The sequence below is a fragment of the Mustela erminea genome, chromosome 12, assembly GCF_009829155.1.
Source record: "Mustela erminea isolate mMusErm1 chromosome 12, mMusErm1.Pri, whole genome shotgun sequence".
Taxonomy (NCBI): Eukaryota; Metazoa; Chordata; class Mammalia; order Carnivora; family Mustelidae; genus Mustela; species Mustela erminea.
The window spans coordinates 24,033,211-24,055,221 of NC_045625.1; the positions used below are offsets into that span (position 1 = coordinate 24,033,211).

A 22,011-nucleotide genomic window follows, 5' to 3' on the forward strand; every position below is an offset into this window, starting at 1 on the left:
TAGGGATGGTTCTCAGGGATGCCACATTGGCCAGGAGAATGAGATATGGAAAGAAAAAGGTAAAAATGCAAAGAGAGCCCTGGAGCAGTTAAAGCCTAGAGATATGGAGGTCCAGATCAGTGGATGGTCAGAGTGATATAGGATGAGAATCCAGGTCAAGTGATATCTGGAAATGCAGCTAGACAGGGAGAACTATTTGAAGGGAGCCAATGTGGCCAAATCATCTAACTTCTCCATACCTTGCTTTCTTTATCTATAAAAAAGGAGCAATATGATATTTAGCTAGTAGGATTGTTGTGAGAATTAAGTGCATAAATAGCTCTTAGAAGAAGGCCTGCTACAGAGTGAACATTCATGGTCACATCTTCATGGTCACATTACTGTGTATTAGTATTAATGCAAGGTCCTAAGGATGCCAGTTCCTGGGGGACAAGTCAAGAGGTCTAACAGGTTAAAGTGAGATAGAAGCCTACCCCTCAGGACCCAGTTCAGGCACAAGAGAGAAGACAGAGGCCTGATACTGGACCTGAGGCACAAAGTTAAGATTGGGTCTGGGAAATATGGCAAAAGGGCTGTTCTATTGAAAAAAGCAAAGCAAAACAAAACAAAAGAAGAGAACACAAGAGACCTTTTATTGAAGTCTGCTTCAATCTCCAAATCCCCTTAAATCTCCAAATCCCCTTAAAAAGGTATTGGTAAAAGCATATAAAATTACTATTTGTATGAATCAATGATAGTGAAATATTGCTGATTTCATATAGTTGAACCTCATACATCACACGGTATACCTGAATAGTTTGGAGTATGATTTCTAGAGTCTCCTATTTCCTAGCTGTGTGACTTGAGGCGAGTTATTTACCCTTAATGCCTCAGTTTCCCCATTTGTAAAAATGAGGAAAATAATACATATTACGCCTTCATTGGGTTATTGTGAGGATTAAGGAGAGTCAGAGGAGTACTGTGAAGATTCAATCTGCTTAGAAATGTGAACTGTTGTAAAATAACTTGTTATACAACAAACACAAGGAAACTTTTGGAGTTTACCCCCTGGATTGTTGTAGTGATAATGTGAGTGTACACATATGTCCAAACTCACCAAATTGTAGGCATTAGTTATGTGCAGTTTTTTGTGTGTTTTTATAACAATTACAGCCTAACAAATCTGGAAAAATCAAAAATAACTTGTTTAGAAATGTGCATGGCACATAGTAAGTGTTCAATAATATTATTAGTCTAGATTCCAGAAAACAGTGCCATGTATATGATAGGTAGTCAATAAAAATGCATCAATGAGTGAATGAATAAATCCATGTAGGGAGCTGTGCAGAGAGCCTGGCTCACTTTACACCCTGTTAGCTACTATAATTATGTTTTCCCATTAAATCTCACAATGGTTCTATGAGATAGCTATTGTTGTCTTCGTTTTACTAGGCGAGATAAACTAAGTTATAAAGAGGTGAGGTAACTTTTCACAGGACAATGTGGTAAGAACAGGCAAAACCAGCACTAAAACCATGTTCGTCTGACTCTAACATCACAATGGGCTCAAAGTCAAGGTTTGGAGTGGCCAGAGGGTATTTAATGTTTCCTATTTTTGGCCCTGATTCTGGGGGGTGGGGCCTGAGCCTGGGGATGGAACTGCATGCCCAGTGGTACATACAGGAAGTCAGGCCAAAGCCTTAGACTGCAGTTGGAGTCACCATTTATTGTCTAAGTTTACCTCTGGAAAAGCATTTTTCTTTGAAAATCATTGGAATGAAAATAAAGGGAGGTCATTATGAGACTGTTGCTTCTGGAAGTCCTGAACAGCAGCTGAGGAAGGTTGGAAGGTTCCAGAGTGTACCCTGCCACCAGTCAGCATCTTGGTGGAGGACTGGTGTTGAGGGGGAAGCACATGAGGCCCAAGCCAGTCTCCGACCAGCTCTGACTCCTGGAGACTCAAGATATGAGCTGATGTCGCCGGTGTTCAGGCACAAGGCTCATTTCACCTCCCAGGCTCCCGAGATTGCTCCTAAGGATATGCTTTGTGTTCTGCCCTCTAGCATCCCTTCTCCACACGAGCCACACAGGTACCTCTGCAGTGATCCTCTCACCCCCTTTGCTGAAACTGCAGCGCCGATCCTCTGTACCTGTTTACAAGCCTGAGCCCACTGACAGCTGCTTGGTTCAGTTATAATGAATGTTCTTTTTACTCTGAACTCTGAACCTGGAGCCATGTCTGTAGAAGCTTCTACTCACTGAGTGTGTGCTGTATGCCAGGTATGGAGCATTTAGGAACAAGAGAACTGAGGCTCCGATCAGTTCTTCTCGAACTTTCTGGCACATGTGACTTACCTCGGGATCTTGTTAAAATGCAGATTCTGGTTAAGTGGGTCTGGGATAGAGTCTGGGATTCTGCATTTCTTACCAGCTCCCAGGGGAACCTCATGGACTACACCGTGAGCACTCTCGTTGATCAGAGTTTTTGTGTTTTTGCAAGATCCCCAAATGAGTCACATTTAGAGGTTGTCTGCCCCCTGACACCAAATATGGGGTGTCTTTTCCAGCACCAGTTCTGCAATTCTGCTGACACAATTGGTTGTTCAGCGGTTCAGTTCTGTTAAGGCACTACGTACCTGGAGTTAGCATTGGATCCCACAGGTTAAAGGGCTCGGTCCCCCAAGAGTGTCCTTACTTCTGAAGACAATTGAAAATGAGGTGGGTGCCTACCACCCTCCTTCAGTTTCCGTGGTTTGCTGGAATGAGTCACAGAACCCCAGGAAAGCACTTTACTTATTGTTACTGAATTAGTATAAAGGATACAACTCAGGCACAGTCAAACGGTAGAGATGTGTGGAGTAAGGTGTGTGGGAAGAGGTGCAGACATTCCCTGCCATCCCCCCTCCCTGCACCCCAATGTGCTCCCCAACCCCCTCCCTGCACCCCGATGTGCTCCCCAACCCAAGTTCTCTGAACCTATCTTTCAGTGGGTTTTATAGAAGCTTCATTACGTAGGCCATGATTGATGCAGTCACTGGCCCCTGGTGACTAAACTCAGTCTCCCACCCCCTCTTCCCTCCTGGTAGGTGAGGTTGGGCTGAGAGTTCCAATCTGCTAATCATGGCTTAGTCTTTCCAGGGACCATCCTCCATCCTGAAGATATCTGGGGGCCTCTAGAGAATCACCTCATTAGCATAACCTCAGGTTTCATCTAAAGTACCTTGTTATAGGGGCACCTGGGTGACTCAGTGGGTTAAGTCTCCCGCTTTTGATTTTGGCTGAAGTCATGATCTCAGAGTTGTGAGATCGAGCCCCATGGCAGGCTCCATGCAGGGCATGGAGCCTCCTTAAGATTCTCTCTCTCTCTCCCCCTCTTCCTCTGCCCCCACCCCATGGCTCGTGTGTACTCACTGTCTCTCTTTAAAAAAAAAAAAAAGAAGGGAGCCTGGGTGGCTCAGTGGGTTAAGACCACTGCCTTCAGATTGGGTCATGATCTCAGGGTCCTGGGATCGAGCTCCATTTCGGGGTCTCTGCTCAGCTCTCTGCCTGCTGCGCTGCCTACTTGTGATTGCTGTCTGTCAAATAAATAAATAAAATCTTTTTAAAAAAAGAATAAATAAAAATAAAGTAGCTTGTTATAATAAGAAAAGACACTCCTATCCGTTTTATCCTCAAGAAATTCCTAGTGTTTTAGGGACTCTGTGTCAGGAAGCAGCAACCAAGATGAAATATATAAATTTTCTATTATATGACACATGTAAAGATAAATTTAAGGGTGCTGCATACTCACTAAACTCTCTGCCTGTTTCTGTGCTCTCTAGAAAGTGCTTTCTCATATTTTATCTTCTTTGCTCCTCACCAAGCCCCATGCGATGTGTGTGGGGTAGCATTGGCTCCATGGGCATGTCAGTCACATCCCTAGTGTTCAGATAACTTGCTAGGTTGCCATAGCTGTGGATTTTAAAAAGAGCACCCCAAACAACTGAGGTTCATACGCACCCCATTCATTATAAGGAATGGCATTTCTTTAGAAAGAAAGGAGAGTGGAGAGAAAGTAATGAAGTGTGAAGTTGACTGGGATTGGCTTGGTCAAATCTTATAATGCTGGTCAGCACCCTTCCCTTGCCTGCGCTGGGGCAGGGAGTACAAGAATGGAAACAGAGCCAAGAGGACCTCAGGAGCTCAGAGAAGTCATATCTTAGACTGATGAGCGGAGAGCTGGCAAAGCTTTTCACCAAGGACTCATCCAGAGCTGCGGATTGCTGGTTTCGGTCAAAAGCCAAAAAATGTCCTTACCTTTATCTCACAAATCTCAATTCAGGATATTTATTTTAAGGAAAAACTATACTCACATGTTACTGCGGCCTTTTTTTTTTTTTTTTGAAATAACATAGAATCGGGAACAAATCAAATGTCTAAATTACTAGAGGACTGAGTAAGTTATGGTATTTGATGAACGCTGCAGCCAGAAAAATTGCAGATTTTGTACCAAAAAATGAAATAAAAACATAACAATTTTATATCAACATGGAAAATATTTGCAATTGAGGGTGAAGCAGAACAGCAGATTATAAAAATTTATGTGTTCTGTGATTGCAATTATGTAAACTGAAGATAGGAATGGGGATATAGTAAAAATAAATTTTTTTTGATGAAGTGTTGGGATTAGGGATGATTTTTCTTCTTTAAAATGTCCTTTAGCATTGTCATTGCTTTTGCACGAAAAATATAAATAGTCCTGGGACTCCAAATTCCCTGTATCCCTGAGGACCATAGTGTGTCCCCACAATTTACAGTGAGGGGGACGAAAGCTATAACTTTATTCACCTAATATCTTCTGTGTGAACAAAATCAATTTTCTGGGCTCTTTTTTCCCCTCGAAATGGGTCCTGTGAAAATGACTGGATAAATAGTTGTCAAATTCAAAACTCTATCTGGGTAGCTCTGACTCAAAATGTCGGCCATGTGGCCTCCATGGCCTTCCCTTGGAGAAGTCCTCATGTGGCAGCTCAGAGAAGTAGGCAGTTACAGCCCAGAGGGGGCTAGGCTGGGGACAGAGAAGACAAATCATCTCAGAGAGCCTTGGTCAAGTCTCACTTGACAGATACTTCAGACTTCAGGCCTTGATTAAACTGGGACTTCGGGTGCAATTCTGTGTGTAAAACTGACAATAAATTTGAGCAAGTACTTAGGAATTTAATGACAGAAAAAGAGTGGTGCCAGCGACACCCAGGATGCTGGCTAGTTACCTAATAATCTAAAATATCTTTCATACCAAAGAAATGTTTCAATATCACAATTGAAAGTAAAAATCCAAAAAATGCTTCCATGCCCTAAAATAGGGGCAGTTAGGAAGAAATACACTTTTTTTGTGTTACTCGTTTTAAGTAATCATTAGTTAATAATTAATCATTTGCTGAGGCGATGCTGTTGGAAGGGGTGTCAGCCTCAGTATTTCTCTACTGCCCCATCCTACCCACCCAAGCCGAGAGTATCAGCTGGTATTTTTACTAAAGGTGCCAACACAGACCCAGCAGAATATACTAGCTTTCTAGAGGCTCCCATCACAAGCAGGAGCCTAGCCAATGCCACTGCCATCAAGCAGAGACTTGAGGACTGGATCCTGCCTGCCAGGGGCCTCCCAGTAGATCTCAACGACCTTCTGCCCAATGTTACTTGCCCCTTGCCCCCAACCTACCATGTGACTCCATTCCCAAAGCTCTGCCTTTGATTCCTTCCCTCTGCAGCCTCTCTCATGACTGTTACTAATTGTGGACCAGGCAGTTTGCTGAGCCTATAAGACCTACGAACCACCGTTCAGAAAATGAGATGATGTGTCACACCAAGGAAGGCCTTTGCATTTCCTTTTCCTTTCTTTCTTCCTGCGGCGAGTGACAGTGATTCTCAAAGTATAGAAAAATGAATATGATTAAACTGTAGCTCTCTGCCCATACATTACTGGTGGAAGAAAGTCTCTGGAAAAGAGACCCTAGCGTTTAACTAGAGATGCCTACAACACTCAAAACTCCCTTCGAGATGCTGCGCAAGTTGGGGCATCTGGACATGATTTTTAAAGGATCATTTAACCTCACGGTCAACATCTAGCTCTGGAAAACCTCTAAACAAACAGCTGAGATGAGGTCACAGCAACATGTCTACCAGCGAAGGAACTGGGTCAGCTGGAAATAGCGGTGGATGCGTTGTGACGAGCAGGAGTGGGGTTCTTCCCACACCACTTAGAGGTGTTCCCACAGGGACAGGCACACTGTCTTCACACACACTATCTCTTCATCTTCGTGGTCCTGTCTTTTGCCGGTTTTGATTATCTGGCTGACACCCCCACTTGACTTGAATCCACACAGCTCGACTCTGGTTGGAGAACACTCGGATTCCTGTTTTCTTTCCCAAGGTCACACAGCGAGGAAGCAGCTGTGTTCTCTCTGATTCCAGAACCCGTGGTTTTAAGCTCTGTGCTTTACCACCTTTTCCTTCAACTATAAATGCTGTGGATTTCTGTGGAACTCCTGTCATTTCTGTTCTCTGGGAAATGGTAAACTAGCCCAGGCTCCTTGGGGGATCAGAGTCGTCTGTCGGGGTGATTCATCTCTCTCTCTCTCTCTCTGCTACTAATGAAAATGAAAATACAAGTGGAAAAAATTGGACTGGGGGTCACTAAATGGGACATTAAAACTAACAGCTCTCAAGCAGTTTCTTAGAATTCTCACTTGGAGTTTCCCTTCCTGGAAAACAGTTCCAGGGGTGGAGTCTCAGTTCAAAATCTCTTGGGACTTCTGCCTGCTCCCGACTCATTCTATGCAGGTTCCTCCCAGACAATAGCAGAACTTGATTGAGAAAGTTTGGGTTGGTGCTTAATATTGTTGTCTTTAACATCCTCCAAGACTTGGCTTTGAATCCCTGCTTCCCAGGTATGTTACATCCGGTGACTTACATAACCTCTCTGAAACCTGGTTTCCTTGTCTGTAAAATGAGGGCAACACCCTTCATAGGGAATTGAACTCCAGTGAGACAATACACCATAAGAGTTACAGAGCGCTTGTGTACTTGACTCACCTGATCTAGGCCTGAAAGCCTGTAAGTGATGGACCCAGCATCTGCACCCAAGCCATCTGGCTCCAGAGGCTCCCTTACTTATAACCACCTTGCTACGCTATGTGATGAGGGATCTAATGGCTCAGTGTATGGTCCCGTGGAAGAACATGGGAAAGACCTTTAGCCCAGGTCAGGAGGAAAGGGTTCAGGGAAACTTTCCAAGGCTGATGATATCCAAGCCAGAGGTAGGAGTTAACCAATGAAAGGGAGGTGGGCTGGTGGTGGGGAGGTGGGATGTTGGGCAGCATGGATGGAGTGAAAGATAATGTTTATTTATTTTTTTTTAAAGATTTTATTTATTTATTTGGCAGAGAGAGATCACAAGGAGGCAGAGAGGCAGGCAGAGAGAGAGGAGGAAGCAGGCTCCGTGCTGAGCAGAGAGCCAGATGCGGGTCTCGATCCCAGGACCCTGGGATCATGACCTGAGCTGAAGGCAGGGGCTTTAACCCACTGAGCCACCCAGTCGCCCCAAAAGATGATAATGTTTAAATAGAAGGAACAGTAGGTACAAAGGCCAGATGACAAGAGAGAAGACAGCACATTGGATTGCTAATCAGCGGTGGCCAATCCGCACCATAGAAACACTGTTAAGCAGGGGCCTTCTGTGCCAGGGTCCCTGCATAGAACCATCCTTTCTTGTACAAAGAAGATCCTGGGCTCTCTGGCGCTTGGCCTGGTGGCTGCCTGTGGCTGCCTTATGCTCTGTGATTTCAACGTGATTACAAGCTCCTCGAGGGCAGGACCCAGTTCCTTCTGTTCCTTCCCTCTCCAGAACAAAGCATCTGCCAGGATCTCCAAACATGCTGGGCGAGATCTGCTGCTACAAATTTATCTGTGAATGACTTAGTGAAGTTGCCCCGTTGTTAACAGAAAACATCAATTAGTAGGTTCTTCAAGGATCCAAGGATGTGGAGTGGTGGCCAGAATTTGCTTTTATTCTCGGGGCACTCCACAGCCACATAGCTTGTGTGGATAGGCAGTATCGGCATGGACTCATGGGGCAGGCAACAGATAGGCACTGTTCAGAGTTGGTTGGCAAACTCAGAGGAGAGGTCTTGCTTTTCAGAGGAATGGGCAGGCATTGCTATTCTGGGCCAGGGTCAGTAAGGCCTCCATCACCGTAGCTCTGTCATGAAGCCCATTGTTCGAGCCACCAGGGAAATGGTGATTGTCTTTCTTCATCAGAGCCAGGACCCTTAACATGGCCTGATGGGACTGACCATGTTCGTGTTCATATCCAGAAATGAAACCTTTTGCTTTTTTGCCTTTTTCAAGGAAAAAGGTGTAAGTTAATGATTTTGCTGTGTTTGATAGGTATTAATTTTCTCATTGCAAATTTTAGGATAATAGGACATTTCTTTTCATGACAAAAGATCACAGCAAAACCGGTGGATGGCAGCATTCCTAGAAGGGATAGTGCCAGCCCCACATCAAGATACAGACACCAAGCTGGGGGGCCTTCTGAGGTGACCCCGCTCATTGCTTTCATTATCGGGATTTTGGTTTTGTAGTAAATATGCATGAAGGATGTCATGACTGTATTTTTGTGGATGTTCTTAAAATGCTCTCTTTTGCTCTTGAACAGAGAGTGGCTATAATTTTGTGGTGCTGGTGGTCATCACTTGCATAGCTTAATATTTTTTTTCTTTTTATTTGGAAGAATTTCCAACTTAACCAAAATAGAGCAGAGAACACTCCTACAGCCTATACCCAGGTACATCTATCACTCACATTTTGCCCTATTTGTTTTATCTGTCTATATAAACTTTAAGTTTTTTATGAACAAATTAAGAGTAAGTTGCATGTCTTGTTCATTTATCCTTAAATACTTTGCTGTCCATTTCCTAGGAAGAAAGATATTCTCCTCTATGAGCACAGTGCAGTGATCAACCTCAGTAAGTTGAATAGTGACACAGTATGTTTGTCTAGTGTATGGTCTATATTTGGATTATCAGTGGACACCAGAATGTTCCTTCCAGCATCGTCTCCGTTAGTACAGGTGTATCGGGTAGTACATTTCACTGTCACGTCTCTAGTTTCCTCTCATCAGAAACAGTACCTCATCCTTTGTCTTTTACCACCCTGATATTTTTGGAGAATTTGATGTGTTGGTTCATTTTAAATAAATAATTTTCTCACCTGAGATACATTTCCTATTTCCTCCCTGTTGGATTCCTGGGATTCATCTTCCACTGGCTACACGACTTTTAAAAGAGACTCTGTCACATACAGAGTAATCTAATGGGTCATCTGGTCTCTAACTGAAAGTCTTTGTGAACTGTGTGTCTCCAGTCTGGAGCCTGAGCTCTGCCATTGATTTGTTGTGCCATCCTGGGCTCGTTACCCTTCTGGGCCTTAGTTTCCTCATTTATAAAAGGAAGAGATTGACTTAGATGACCTCTAGTAGCCCTCTGGATTAGACGATTCATGATTTTTTAGGAACCCATGATAGCAAATGCTTGTGTTCAGAGGCAGTTAACGCCCCCCCCTTTTTTTGTTAATGCCCTTTTTTCAAAAAATTTTTTAACTTTAAACAATTTAATTTGATTTTTTTTTCAGTGTTCCAAAATTCATTGTTTATGCACCACACCCAGTGCTCCATGCAATATGTGCCCTCCTTAATACCCACCACCAGGCTCACCCAGCCCCCCACCCCCGCCCCTCCAAAACCCTCAGTTTGTTTCTCAGAGTCCACAGTCTCTCATGGTTTGTCTCCCTCTTGTATTTCCCCCAACTTACTTCTCCTCTGCATCTCCCAGTGTCCTTTGTGTTATTCCTTATGCTCCACAAGTAAGTGAAACCATATGATAATTGAGTCTCTCTGCTTGACTTATTTCACTCAGCATAATCTCTTCCAGTCCCGTCCATGTTGATACAAAAGTTGGGTATTCATCCTTTCTAATGGAGGCGTAAGACTCCATTGTATATATGGACCTTATCTTCTTTATCCATTTGTCTTTTGAAGGGTATCTTGGTTCTTTCCACAGTTTGGTGACTGTGGCCATTGCTGCTATGAACACTGGGGTACAGGTGGCCCTTCTTTTCACTACATCTTGTATCTTTGGGGTTAATACCGGTAGTGCAATTGCGGGGTCATAGGGAAGCTCTTATTTTTAATTTCTTAAGGAATCTCCACACTGTTTTCCAAAGTGGCTGCCCCAACTTGCATTTCCACCAACAGTGTAAGAGGGTTCCCCTTTCTCCAAATCCTCTCCAACACTTGTTGTTTACTGTCTTGTTAATTTTGGCCATTCTAACTGGTGTAAGGTGGTATCTCAATGTGGTTTTGATTTGAATTTCCCTGATGACTAACGATGATGAATATTTTTCCATGTGTCTGTTAGCCATTTGTATGTCTTCTTTGCAGAAGTGTCTGTTCATGTCTTCTGCCCATTTTTTGGCGTGATTATTTGTTTTGTATGTGTTGAGTTTGAGGAATTCTTTATAGATCTTGGATATCAGCCCTTTGTCTGTAGTGTCATTTGTGAATATCTTCTCCCATTCCATGGGTTGCCTTTTGTTTTGTTGACTGTTTCCTTTGCTGTGCAGAAACTTTTTGATCTTGATGAAGTCCCAAATGTTCATTTTTGCTTTTATTTCCTTTGCCTTTGGGGACATGTCTTGAAAGAACTTTCTGTGGCCGTTGTTGAAGAGGTTACTGCCTATGTTCTCCAGGATTTTGATGGATTCCTGCCTCACAGTGAGGTCTTTTATCCATTTCGAGTTTATCTTTGCATATGTTGTAAGAGAATGGCCGAGTTTCATTCTTCTATACATAGCTGCCCAATTTTCCTAGCACCACTTATTGAAGAGACTGTCTTTTTTTCCACTGTATATTTTTTCCTACTTTATCGAAGATTATTTGACCATAGAGTTGAGGGTCCATATCTGGGCTCTCTCCTCTGTTCTACTGGTCTATGTGTCTGTTTTAATGCCCTTTTTAAATGTGAATATAGGGATGCCTGGGTGGCCCAGTTGGTTAAGCGGCTGCCTTTGGATCAGGTCATGATTCCAGTATCCTGGGATCGAGTCCCACATCGGGCTCCTTGCTCTGCAGGGAGTCTGATTCTCCCTCTGCCTCTACCTGCCACTCTACCTCTCTATACTCTCTCTATCTCTCTGACAAATAAATAAATAAAATCTTTAAAAAAAATAAATGTGAAAATAATAAGAGCAGCTCACTTAGTTGCCTAGAATTTTGAGAACTTGGTCTGGATTTGCAAGCAAAGCTGAAACTTAAAACTAGAAAAGTCCATTGTATCTTGATTAGTGAGGGGGAAGATTATGTCTTGGCCTGGGCACAAAATATAGCTTATCTCATGCAGATAAACTGACACATTAACACTGAGGTTCCAAGATGCTCGCATATTTCAAAACATATACCTAGGAACGAAAGCCTTCATTCTGGCTGATAACAAGATTCCTGTAATAACATGCATTTAGGGTATTTTCCAAATACCCAAAGGCACGCATGACTTTAAAGAACACATGTGCATTTCATTGCAGTAACCCACTTTTGTGCTTAATTAAATTCTGTTTGGCAGAAGTGGCAATTTGAATTCGATACACTATTATCGCATCACATTACCAATATGCCGTTCAGGCTCCAGCCCTGGACACCCCTGATATGAAGCACTCTGCAGGAGAAAGAAGGAGTCTGTGAAGCTGCCAAAAGGCAGGCTGCGCATTCCCCAGGGCAGCCCCGAAGATCAAGAAGAGGAACCTGAGAGCTCATAGGAGGCACAGGCTCATGGTGCCTTGGAAGGCTGCTCAAGTATTCCTTGCCCCATTGGGGAGCTCTTTATTCAGTATTAGCAAATGGTGAAAGACCATTCCAGCATTTGTGCTTGGGCACTCAGTTAGCTCTGAGACATTTGTGTTGGAACTTTGTTCAGGCAAGGACACAGAACTGTGTGGCGGTTTAGAAAACATCTTCACGGAAGGCAACCTGGAAAAAGGAAGACAGTGGAGAACAACTTAGGGAGCAGAGACCCCGTGTTCAGAGTCCAGCCTTAATACCTCTTACTAATATGATCTTAGGCAAGTTACGTAGTCTCTTTGAACTCTTGAGTCTTCAAAATGGGCTTTATAGGGTATGCTCTTGTTGTAAAGATTAAAGATATAGATATGCAAGTTGTCAGCCTGGCACGGACTTGGCACTTAAAATGTACTTCTTTCTCCTTTCCCTCTTTATTTAGAAGGAGGTAGGCAGGACAAGTATTGTTAATTCTGTTTTATATGGTGGAAAATGGAGGATCATGGAGTTTTTAAGGTCATTCGACTGCTAAGGTTCTAAGAGGGATTTGAGCTTGTGATTTTCTGCTAGCCCATTAAGGTTTATCTCCCTTGCAGATCTTTCTGTTGGAAGATGATTATACCACTGAGCTGGTTTCAAAAGGCTGGCAGCAATTTGTTTTTTAATAAACTTATTTTAAAAATTAGAATAGCCTTAAATTTATAGAAAAGTTATGAAAATGGCACAGAAAATTTTATGTACTCCTCGTGCAGTTTCCCTGATCATTGATGTCACTGTGGTACACTTGTCACAACTGAGAAACCAGCACTGGTACCTCACTACTTACCATTAATTTCTGTGTTATTATAAATGCCATGTTTATTTTCATAAATCATTTTGCATATGATTTCACTAGGTTTTCCCTAATATCCTTTTTCTGTTCCAGGATCCCATCCAGGATCCCATGTCACATTTCATTGTCGTGTCTCTTCTGCCTCCTCTGGTATGTGATAATTTCTCAGACTTTCATGGTTTTTCATCAGACAGTTTCGAGGAGTACTACAGTTAGGTAGAGTTCCCCTCATTTGTCTGAAGTTTCCCTCATAGTTAGACTGGGGTGATGGGTTTAGGAGAGGAAATGTTTTCTGCTCCCCCAACATTTTTATTGTTCGTGGCTGTCGCCCTCCACTGGGATCAGTCTTGTGATTTTTATCTTACCAAGCACAGAGTGCAACTCTAAGGTAAAAGCTTGTGACCAGTCCTGGACCACTCAAAAGATTCCCTCACATGCTATTTGACTGTATCTTTGGGTTGACTTTCCTTTTGTTTTGCATGCCTTCCGTCACCAGATTGCTCTGGCTGAAAATGTCTGTGATAGTTACCTTTCTTACTGAAATGCCAAAAATTGACTCAGATAAAATTTCTAAATTATTTACAGGGTTTAAAAGTAAGTTCCATTTTTGCATTAGATTCAGACATTCCCTTTTCTGTTCAGCCTTCCTTGAGCCTCCTCTTTGTTTTTTCTCTATATTTTAGACCTTTCACATCTTGTTTATAGTGTCTGCAGGATGTATCACAAGTTAAAACTCTACATATGTGATAGCTACCTGAATAGGTCAGAATTGCTCATTTGGCGTGTCTTGTCACCCAGATGCACCATTAACCCATCTCAGATATTATGTCAGATTTTGATCAATGTGTACATTCAATTTTGTTTCAACTGCAAATATATACTGTTTCAGAAAAGTGGTCCAGAGAAAAATCAAGCAGGATCAAAATGTGACTTTGTGTGGGTTGGAACACACATAGTGCTTTGCCTCATGAGTATATGAGAGAGGGCAATCAGAATGGTAAAAGTTCTCAACGGATCCTGAAGAGTGATCAGGTGAAAGAGGCAATCACCGTAGGTATAGCTGAATTCTGGCAGGTGCCGTCGAAATTTGTCACCAAAAGGTATTCGCGCACATTGTCTACAAGTTAATGTGGGTAGTAGCTGTTCTAAAGAAGAGCAGGTTTCTTTTCTTTTTTCTTTCTTTTTTTTTTCTGAAGGTTTATTTATTTTAGAGAGAGAGAAAGAGAGAGAGAGAAGGAGAGAGAGCTCGAACAGGAGGTGGGGCAGAGGGACAGGGAAAGAAACAGCTGAGCTCGGAGCCCGCCTCCAGGCTTGGATCTCAGAACCCTGAGATGATGGCCTGAGTTGAAATCAAGAGTCAGATGCTTAACTGATAGAGACACCCAGGCGCCCCCTGAAGAGCAGGTTTCTTAAGGATAGACTTTGAAGAACCATCTTTGCCCTCCTTGTGGCAGTTAGCCCAGCGCTTTGAACACAGTAAATGTCCACTTGATGAGTATTTTTTTTTTTTGACTCCTACTCTTTTGCAGGTACTCTGCTAATTACTGGCATGATACATAGATAGAAGACATAGTCTCCTGCTTTGAAGAGCTCACAGTCCACTGGGGTAGAGGAATAAGGAATCAGATAACTAGGTTTCAGTGGGATCAGCATTCTAGTGAAAGAAAGACATGACTAGTTCTTCCTGGAAAGGTCTTGATGCTTCCCAGGGGATAGAACTTCTGCACTGCGTCTTGAAGTCTAAGAGATCTTGAGAAAAGGCACAAGCGTAATCCTTGTGAAGCAAAAGTCTGTCTCCTTGAGAAATGAGTCAGGTATTGTGGAAGGAGAGACAATGTGGTGTCAAATGGAGAACATCCAGCTGGTAGATTGGGGCCAGGTTTCACCACGCTGATCAGTTTGGTACTTCTTTCTGTAACATTCAAGGGTTATCAGCAAGGGGTGGGGAATGATGTGATGTGATTTGCATTTTAGAAAGCACTTTGAGGTGATGTTTTGGAGGCAGCAGGAAGCAGAGAAACTGGTCAAGAGACTCTTGGCAACAGTCTACTTGAGAGATGATGTGGGTGTGAATTCACCATGAACCGGCATCTGTTGCACCTACTTGCTGGGCCGTTTGCTTGGTGAAACACCTAGTTCATGTTACACATCCTAAAGACAAATCATATACTTCTGAATGACAAATATCTCATTTTCTTAGAACCATCTAAGTGAGGGCAGTAAGCAAGTGTTTCCTTGTGACACAAAGTGGGGGAGTGCCCAGAAATGAGGTAGACAGTGTGTGAAGCCAGCCTCTGGAACCCAGAATGTGGCCATCTAGAGCACAGCCGGTGCCCCTCAGAATTACAAGTTCCTATTTGCATTTCCCCTTCCGTTGCTTCCTGATCCCCATTCCTCTTGTTAATTCTGCCATCTGCAACATGCATGGGTGCAAAGAACTAACCTGAGGAATTCTCTAATAACATAGTCATGCTTTTGGTGATCTGTGTTAGCCTTATTTGACAAACCATCAGGGTACAGAGACAAAGAGAGATCTTTATATTACAGGTTTAAATGTTAAACCCTGTCATAAACTGTTCGGTTATACTTCATAGAAAGAAAAATATATCTGAGGAACAATGGACTCACGTTAGAATAAGAAAAAGAGCACGTTCTGTTCTTTGGTAAAATTTCCCCTGCCAAGTAGAGAAGTTCCACAGTTTTCAGGTCCATATGCAAGGCTGGGGCTTAAGGGGCCAAGAGCCACACTCAGGGCCACCCTGGTAGACAAATAAAATTCATGGAGTTGGTGACAGTCGGAAGGTGACATGGTGGGTGATTGAGGAACATGAGTCAAAGAACACTTACAATTAGCTCTCTTTGGGGTTGAACACGGTATGCCTGGACATGTGGCAGTCCTGGACACGTGGCTGTGATAGGAACATTAAGAGGCATCAGAGCAGAACAGGGAGGTCCTCCACTGAGGTGAGGGATCTGAGTTCGGGTTCAGCCTCCCACCCTAACCCCTGTGAGACCCTGACAAAGTCACTTCAGCAATCTGGGTGTCATGTCCTCCACCAGTGAAATGAGGCTATTGGCTTAGATCATCGCTGACCTCCCTTTCGCTCTGACAAGTCTTTTATTCCATGATGACTAATCCATGAAATGTTACCAACAGCTTGTATGTGGTAGTGAGGGCTCAGCATCCTTCTCTGTAAAACAGGGGTAAGATGACCTACCTCACAAAGGTGGTTTGAGGATTACATTTGAAGTGGTATTTTGGGTCAAAATTGTTGGGTCAAAGTCATTAGCACTGAACCTATCAAACAGTAGATTCTCGGTAAGTCCAAGTATCCTTTATCAGGTCTCTCCAATCCACTAAAAATGTTTAATGAGCATTTACTATGTGTAAGGCAGTGTTCTAGAAGCTGGACCCATAGTAGTGAGTAAGACAAATGAGTTCACGGCCTCTAGGGAGCTTTCAATAAACAAACTGATGCACGCACACTAGCACAGCATTTCTCCCCTTGCTTCCTCCCTGGCGCCCTTTTCCTGCCTCCTCTTCAACCCATTTCCCCTCAGCTCCTGTTGCAGATCCTGGCTGACTGGAATCTCATGCCAGGAATGATAGATCAAAGGCCGGAGGACTGGTGTATGAGACTTTGAATATTTTTACTTAATGGCCAGGGTTTAGGAAGGGTTGTGGAGAACTGAGCATGAATGGTGACAAGAGTAGGAACAGAGATGGGGCGCCTGGGTGGCTCAGTGGGTTAAGCTGCTGCCTTTGGCTCAGGTCCTGATCTCAGGGTCCTGGGATCGAGCCCCACATCGGACTCTGCTCAGCAGGGAGCCTGCTTCCTCCTCTCTCTCTCTCTGCCTGCCTCTATGCCTACTTGTGATCTCTCTCTGTCAAATAAATAAATAAAATCTTAAAAAAAAAAAAAAGAGTAGGAACAGAGATAATCAAAGTAGCTGGATACAAGGGCTGTGCTTCAGGACTCCCCAAATCTATAAATATTGATAACACTAAGCTGGTTACTTCATTAGATGAAACACCTGGAAAGTCATACATACAGAAGAGGATACAAAGATGTAATAATAATAATAATGTTAAAAAACCGTAAGAGTCTATAAACAACCAACATTCACTCAACACCATCTGGGGCAGGCTGGGCAAGGCGTTGACCTCCTAGAGGTCAATAATATTTAATTTCCGCCCTTAAGGAGCTTGTGTTTTCCTACGGGAGGCAGACATGAATCTCAATGTACTGTGCTCAGTGCTTATATAGATGCGTAAATACAAGAAGCTGTCCTATGGAGAACAAAATATTTTGACTTCATTGCTTCAACATGGCCATTTTTATCCTACTCAGGTAAAATGAAAAGTTCTCCTGAAGTTAAAGAATTTAAAAAATATTAATTTTATTTTTAAGTAATGAAATGACAACTAAGTGTCATATGTAGAGATAGTCAACATAAAGTAATATTGATAATAGCAAATATGACGTATAACTGCAGCTTATGACAGGGTTTAACATTTAAACCTGTAATATAAAGACGAGTGACGCTGAGCATCTTTTCATGTGTTTGTTGGCCATCTGGATGTCTTCTGTGAAGAAATGTCTGTTTAGGTCTTCTGCCCATTTTTTAATTAGATTATTTGAGGGTGTGTGTGTGTGTGTGTGTGTGTGTGTGTGTGTGTGTGTGTGTTGAGTTATATAGGTTCTTTGTATATTTTGGATATGAACCATCATTTACAAATATCTCTCCCAGGTAGCTCAGTGGGTTAAGCCTCTGCCTTCAGCTCAGGTCATGATCCCAGGGTCCTGGGATTGAGCCCTGCCTCGGGTTCTCTGCTGAGCAGGGAGCCTGCTTCCCCCTCTCTCTCAGCCTGCCTCTCTGCCTACTTGTGATTTCTGTCTGTCAAATAAATAAATAAAATCTTTAAAAATAAAACAAACAAACAAACAAACAAATATCTCTCCCATTCAGTAGGCTGTCTTTTGGTTTTGTTGGTTACTTCCTTTGCTGAACAAAAATTTTTTTATTTGGATGGAATGTTAATAATTTATTTTTGCTTTTGTTTCCCTTGCTGCAGGAGATAATCTAGAAAAATGTTGCCATGACCAGTATCAGAGAAATGACTGCCTGTGCTTTCTTCTAGAATTTTTATAGTTTTAGGTCTCACATTGAGGTCCTTAACCCATCTTATTTATTTTTGTGTGTGGCATAGGAAAGCGGTCCACATTCATTCTTTTGCATGTTGTTATCCAGTCTCCCCCACACCAGTGTAGAAGAGACTATGCGATTCATTTTGTGGACCCCAGAGTAATGAATAGAACACAGCATTCTCTGATTACTTGGTAAGGGCTTTGCTGAGTGAATGAAGAATGAATAAACAAATGAGAATAGAAAGATAATATAGCACTGACTTTCGAAGCATCACTAATCCACCTTTCAACAATAATACCTCCTATCCCTTTGTACCGTAATAATCTGTTCTTATGGTTACCACTCCCCTTAGAGAGTGACTTTCTGAAGGGCAGCAACAATGTTTTCCACACATGTTTATATCCAGGGCTTGTAACTTAGCAGGCATTCAGAGAATGTTTGCTAAATAAATGAACGACAAAATTTTATAATAAGGATCAGGATTCTTGAGGTGTTTTCTTCTTATTTCATCTTTGTCACAACCAAAGCCAGGGGTACATAGTCTGGGGGCTTCTAATCCATGTAGAATCAGAATCTGATTAGGAAATGTACTTTGCAAAGGTAATACCTATACCATTTAGAGGAAAATATAAAATAAGACAATGTCTGCTGAGGGCTTTCCCCAGAGCTGAATTTTACTCTGCTATTTCCCTGAGGACCCCTGGCTCAGCTTTGCTCTGTTCCTAGCACAGCTTTGGCCGCAGCCTTGACAGCAGCTTGGAGACAGATAGGAACATTATTTCATGAAGTAATTCAGACACGATTAAAAAAAAACAAAAACTCATCTTGGCACTAACCCTGCACAAGCTTGAGTTTAACCTGTTATTATGACATTACAGGGAATAATAAGTAAGCTGCACACTGGAAAACTGCAGAAGCTTGGGAAGGAAGATCTCAAATTTGCATACAAGCCACTCAGTAGGAAATAAAAGGATGCCCAAACAATGAAATGTGCTAGTTAGTATAGAGTGCTTTTATCCACATGTAATCACAGAGAAAGCACTTGAAGAATTCCCTCTTTGCTCTAACTTCCAGAAAGGGTAGGTACTTGGAACTTCACAGTGATAAAGTCTGTAGCCTGGGATGAAGGTTTGATATTAGGCCAGAGGTTTGAGTGTCTGGACTTGGTTGATTATTATAAGGCCCCTTTAGAGCTTCCATGTCTAGTTAATGGATCTCAGAAATCCACTTCATTCCCTAGCCCTGGAAGGGTACTGGGGGGATGTGGAGGGTTTGCTGATCTGACCCTGGAAAAACTAGAACTTCAGGAGATGGGAGCTAGAGAATCCAGATTTGTTGTAATACAGATGAGATGCAAATTATCATACTTCTCAGAGCCTGGTCTCTTCATCTGTAAATGGCCAAATGAGGAAAAGCATGTAGAGCCTCTGGAACACTAGGTCAGGTACCCTGAAAAGGCCCTGAGGCTGTAGTTCCAAGCACTGAGGCTCAGAGCGGGCAAGTCACCAACTCCAGGTCTCAAGCACATTCAGTCTGCCTCGTGATCCTAATCCAACATGGTTTTTATGTTTGTTTTTAAATGATTTATTGAGATGAAATTCAGATAACATGGTATTAACCATGTTGACTGAACAAATCAGTGGCTTTTAGTAACATTTACAATGTTGTATAATCACCACCTCTGTCTAGTTTCAAAATGTTTCTATCACTCCAAAGTAAACCCCTGTACCCATTATGCAGAATCTCCTGTTCTCTTCTTTCCCCAGCTCCAGGCAATCGTGAGTCTGCCTGGTCACTATATAGTTAACTCTTCTGCACATTTTATGCAAATATAGTTATTCATGATGTGACATTGTGTATCTGGCTTCTTTTACTCAGTATACTGTCTTAGAGATTTCTTTCCAAAAAAATCCAGCAATCTTGTTTTTTTTTTTTTAATTTTTTATTTCTTTTCAGCATAACAGTATTCATTATTTTTGCACCACACCCAGTGCTCCATGCATTTGTGCCCTCCCTAATACCCACCACCTGGTTCCCCCAACCTCCCACCCCCCAACCCTTCAAAACCCTCAGGTTGTTTTTCAGAGTCCATAGTCTCTCATGGTTCACCTCCCCTTCCAATTTCCCTCAACTCCCTTCTCCTCTCCATCTCCCCTTGTCCTTGTTTTTAAAAAATTTTTTTAAAGGTAAAATTACATAAAATAAAATGTGCAGATTTTAAGTATAGAGCTTAAAAATTTTAACAAATGCAAATACTTGCTTACAAAATCAAAATGTAGAATATTTCTTTCACACCCCCCAAATGTCTTTCTAAAATGAATTTAATTCTGAGAATATTGTTTTTGATGCTTTTGAAAATTTCTACTTGCTTGTTGTCATTATATAGAAATATCATCACTTAGGAGTACCTTGGTGGCTCATCGGTTAAGCATCTGTTGTGGGCTCAGACCATGATCCCAGAGTCCTGGGATGGAGCTGCACATTGGGCTCCCGATGCTCTGCGGGGAGCCTGCTTCTTTCTCTCTCCCTCTGCCTGCCACATCCCCTGCTTGTGCTCTCTCTCTGTGTCAATTAAATGAATAAAATCTTTAAAGAAAGAAAAATAATTAAGTATAATTATTTTTATATATCAATCTGATATCCGGTCACCACGGTAAATTCATTTCTTTGTTCTAGTAGTTGTTTTTTGTTGTTGTTGTTGTTGTTTGATAGCATCCTTAAAATTCTCTAGATAAACAATCATGGTTTCTATAAATAAAATGGGACTTCTTTTTGCAATCCCTAGAACTTTGCCTTCTTTTTCTTGCCTTATTGCTCTGGCTAGGACCTTCAGTGCATGAAACTGGAGGAACGAGCACGGCCAGCTGCCAAAATAAGTATGGGAATGAAGCCCACGGTGTTGCCATGATAGTGGCGTAAGAGAAGCAAAAGGAAGCAGGAAAGGAGAGAGAGGTGGAGGGCTACAGAGTCAGAAATGCCCCCTGATGCCTCTCATCAGCATAGCCAGAAGACAAACCATTGCAGTGAAGGATCCTTCCACCCCTGCTCTTGTCTACCCAGACGAAGGGAGGACCTGGATGACTGGATTCCCGAAAGGTTTTTTGAGCAACTGTTAGGTACTTAGTCTCTGCTTCCCACACATGTTGTTCCTAATTATAAAATCATCATGGACACCATTTAGGAACATTTGCTGCCCAGGAACTGTGATTTATACCCTGTGGTATGTGTTGCAGCTGCATTTCATAAACTGATTTACCAATGTGACAGAATCAAATCTAAACAGAGGCTGGCAATTTTTACTGCGCTGGAGATCATCCAGTTTTTTCACTCCTAGGATTTTATTTTCCTTGGGCTTTAAGACATCCTCAAGAAGCTGGGAGTTTACCTGGCCTTTTCATGTGCATAATTCGTTTTTATTCCTCATGGAGACCCAAGTTAGCAAATCCAATGGCAGTTACTTTTCTAGTTAAGCACCTGAAGCTCAGAAAGACAAATGACTCCCCGCGATCACTCACAGGACAAATAGCCGTGCTGGGACTGGATCCTAACTTCACTCTCCAAACCTAGATGTTTTCGTCAACCCGCCATCTCACAGAGATGAAGCAGAGACCTGGCCACTGCCTCCAGCTTCACCAAACACTAGGAGCTGGGGATTGTATAGGCTCTCAAACAAAATACAGGGGACTGTTATTCTAACGAGGGGTGTGTTGATATCATACAACATAAACTATACTTTTCAATTGATGAGTACAAATGGGTAAGACTTAGTCAGATTTTCACCCCCAACAAAAGAGGAGGGGGATGGTGTTTATGAATTTTGCTGCTTTGGCTGTTTCCAAAGTATGAAAGGAGAGATTAGGGGAAGTATCCAGTCAGAAGAGAGATAAGACTTTAAGTAATGGGTGGTATGAAAAATGACCTTGAGAAAAGGAATGGCTGATTGGGTGACAGGAGTCTGATCAAGTCTTCATATACTGAAGTTCTAAGATCTCTTCTTGGGGATGGAAACTATACCAAATGGTCAGCATATGAAATCATGTGCAGTTTCTTAAATATAACCTGCTTTGCTGACCTTACAACTTTTCTTCATGTTTTCTCTCTTGCTAGATTTCCCTTTCTCCTATGAACCAGTGATAATCACCTACACATCCATCAAGACCCAGGAAAGACAGGTAAGCCCCAG

At 42.4% G+C, this 22,011-nt stretch overlaps 1 long non-coding RNA gene across 2 annotated transcripts in view; it reads left to right on the forward strand.

Annotated features, from left to right (window-relative positions):
• Window positions 1–22,011, forward strand: part of LOC116570203 — a 167,857-nt gene that overhangs the window by 14,484 nt on the left and 131,362 nt on the right. For both annotated transcript variants that reach the window (XR_004277319.1, XR_004277320.1), the window contains exons 2-3: window positions 12,771–12,827; window positions 21,936–22,000. This is a non-coding gene — a long non-coding RNA (uncharacterized LOC116570203). The remainder of the gene's footprint in view (window positions 1–12,770; window positions 12,828–21,935; window positions 22,001–22,011) is intronic.